This window comes from Salarias fasciatus, chromosome 20 (genome assembly GCF_902148845.1).
Source record: "Salarias fasciatus chromosome 20, fSalaFa1.1, whole genome shotgun sequence".
NCBI lineage: Eukaryota > Metazoa > Chordata > Actinopteri > Blenniiformes > Blenniidae > Salarias > Salarias fasciatus.
In genome coordinates, this window is record NC_043764.1 from 31,517,321 (window position 1) to 31,521,112 (window position 3,792).

Sequence of the window (3,792 nt, forward strand, 5' to 3'; positions counted from 1 at the left end):
TGAGCTCCAGAGAGATGAGATCCTAAAACACACAGAAGGACAAATGATTCATTTAAGGCAAACCTAACTCGAATGTATCAGTCACCATAGAAAAGGCGACATGTGTCCAGTGCTTCGGACCAGTCTTCACAGTGTTTTGCAGCTCTGGTGATTTACGGGCAGTGAGCGTCTGCAGCGCCGCCGATCCGGCTTCAGGAGTCCAGGAAGCAGCCTGGTGGCTGAGGCTGGCTGAGGCCGGCCTCCTGCCTTCACTCCAGAGCGCACTGAGCTGCTTTCCAGGCAGTTTTCCACCCAGAGGACGTTTCCTCCGATGTGAAAAGCAGGAGGAAGAGCTGCTCCGTGCCGCCCGCCGCCGTTGGACATGCACCATGTTTTCTTTCCATGGAGATGGAGGAAACAGCTCCAGCTCTTTGTCGGTGAGTCTGAGGATGAACGCCGACCGCCGTGGGGCCCATAAACTCTGAGCACTGCACGTCTCTCTGAGGCAGCAGGAAGTCACATTCCCAGCCTGGGAGTGATTAAGAGCGGTCATTACAGGGTGGCTTGCTTGTTGGGTGAACATTCATGACGGCTCCACGTCTTCGGTTGAGTACAGCTCGATTATTACATAAACTGGTTTGTTTTTCTCAGTGATCCCAAAGTTTGTTTCCAACTAGGGCTGTCGCGGTAAACCGGTATTGACGATAATCGTGGTATTAAAAAATGAAATTTCAATATCGTGTTCAAAATGCGCCTATGATAATATCGTAAAGAGGATCTAGTGCCACTTGAAACGTGTTGAAGTGTATTTTCAAACTCCGCTCCTGTTCTTCCGCCCTGCTTCGTCTCCCTCCTGCAGCCCCCCTCCCCCTCCCCTCACATGTAAACACAGCAGCAGCGGTAGCAGCACGGCTCCTAGCTAGCGGGGCTCCCAGTTAGCGAGCGTCACGAGTGAACTAAACATGTCGGCGGTGGCTGACAGCGACAGCGAGACGCTCCATTCTAACCCGAAAAAAGTGTGTTTAGCAACACTGACTGCACGTTGAAGCTAGCGGGGTAGTAGTGGGGCCCCATTAGGTAGGTTCCAGACGTGTCATTGTAATGTGTCCGGGGGGTTTCAAGTTGTGTCGCTGATATGCGCCGTCTTCTCCGCCGGCCCCCTTCTAGCAACTAACCGGTGAGTAGTCGGAAAAGGGCCCCATGCGGGGGATTTTCGACACGTTGTCGTTGCAGCGTCTCGTGTAGCGCCTTAAATTTGTCATTGAAATTGACTGATGTCAGCCGTTCCTCGGGGCCCCCTTCAGCTCGGGGCCCTAGCCAGTAGCTGCGCCTCTGGCTGGAGAGAAGCAGCTGCTGCTCATTCCGCCTCCGATTTAAACAAACAAACAAACAAAAATCCTCGGCAGTGTGGCGGTGGTACAGGATTTCACCCCAACAGGGCCCGTGGGTTTTCATAACCCACCAACCCTACGTAAATTACGCCTCTGCCGTGGATCCTCTGTTGATCAGCTCATCAGATTTTAATTAGTTGAGTGTAACTACACTTTTGGTATGCAGTTGTACAGTTACTGTTCTCATATTGTTTCAACACCTCATTTGACAGGTATTCTGAATGTAATTCATCTGGGAAAAGAGAGAAAACAAACAAAAATAAAATTAAAGATGAAGCTGAATGTTTGTACCATTATTAGTTACATTTTTGCTGATATCGTGATATCGTTATCGTGATATTTTTTGCCCATGATAATCGTGAAGAGAAAATTTGATATCGTGACAGCCCTATTTCCAACTCACAGCTGTTTATTCACAGAGTGACAGAAGGTCCAGAAGGTTTTCTCAACCACCTCACGCTGTAATGGCGTCTCAGTGACGATGCTGCACATCAAGATGCATCAACATGTGCAGAAAACACACAAACTGTGTGATATACCCGATCGAGCTGCACAGTTAAATGATGAGATTAAGTGAGAATAAAGTGACTGCGGATATGAAACATCCTCCAGATTCATCCAGTTCACTCACTCCTCCATCGCAGGAAACAGGAAAGCACACACACTCTCACTCTCACAGCGACACGCAGGTTGTTTTTGAACCAGAGTAGAAGCTATCTGATGTACAGTCTGCTGAAATGATGCGTGACCTCTGCACTCAGTCTGCTGATTCATGGAGAAAACAGCCAAAGCCAACGCAGGAAGGGACTTCCCTTTCATCGGAGACTCCACTTCCTCGTCTGACAGAGAAAAGAGGAAGTTCGCCCCCCTCCTCCTAAAAACCTGGGAGTAAATACATCACCAGCGACCTTTAAACACTCACATCCTTCAGTACTTGAGTGAGCTTCCTCTTTTTATGTAACAGTCTTGGTTTTGATCCCAGCTGAGGCCTGACGCCTCCCTGCTGGTGACACAGCTGCTGAGCGGTCCACTCACCCACAGAACCGCTGCAGAACTGATTTCAGCATGAACCGGTCCTCAGACGTTCTCACATCCACGAGCCGCTCAGACTGATATTTCACGTCTTTGATCGCATTAAACTTGGACCAAAAGGAGGTGAACTGTCCATTTGTTGACGAGCTGAAACTATTAATTGTTCCTGGACTGCTGATCAGAGCCCACAGTGATCAAGAGGAATTATTCACGCAGGTCTGCCATTCCCTCTCCACATCACACACATTTTAGATATTTTAGGCAAAAACAAAAAAAAAAAAAAAAAACAAAATCTGATTAAGCTGCAGTCAGTCAAATGCAGTCGATATTTTGACATTATTATTGGGATGTGCCAACATTACCACACCCCATAATAATTTCCAATTTATCATTCAGTCATTTTCATACATGAAGCAGTAGCACAAAGTGTACAATGTATTGCAAATGATCACGATGCATTTTATGAAAGAATGAAACAACACACTCTGCAATTTCGCAACAAAAGAAAAGCGTGATTATTCCACAGAACTCCCCCCAAAAATGAATACACCCAGCATCACTGTCTCAATAGGTTTCTCCACATGTGTCACTACAGATCACAATTTAAAAGCATTTCAACGAAAGATAATTATTCATGCACCTTTTTTTTCACCAGTCCCTCTTAGATGAATGGATTTGAAATACTACACGGCATTAAAACTTAGTTCAAGAAACAAACAGCTTCTAGTAGAACTAGTTAAAGTCTTCTGCCAGCAGATGCGTCACTCCTGCAGCCTGGTATTGTTACTATGAGCCATTTTCGGGTGAGACATTAGAAATCTTCCTTACCCGTGACTTTATATCCTGGTCAAAGCGGGCTGGTGGAATCGAGAGTGCAGTCCAAGCTGGTGTTTTTGAAAAGGTAATAACGGAGAGTTTATATAACGGAAAGTGGTGTCTACTTTCACACAAACTTTCGATGTTCGCGCGGGAGATACCATCTTTTCACCCCCCGCTACGCCGTAACTTTAAACTTAACCCTTCACCATGGCTGTTACACCGTAAACAGTAGTGAATTGAATAAAAGCTTTGACTGCTGTTCGTTTAATTCTGTTATACTCTGAGTATTTCTGTCACGTGAAGTTATTTTGAGGGGTTCACGTGTGGAACCCCTAAAACGATCGACTTTTTGGTACGGTCGAGGCTGCGCTCATTGGTCAGCCGAGGGGTTTGGATGACGCAGCGTGCCCGGTGTCATGGCAACGACGTCCTCGACGTAATGACGTATCCTTCAGCGGCGGACAGGTGTCTGAATTTATGCCAAAAATAAAATCAAGTCAGACGTTAATGAATATTATGTTCAGAGACAAAACATCACCAGAACAGTCCTAAAGGTCTCCTTCAAGTCAGA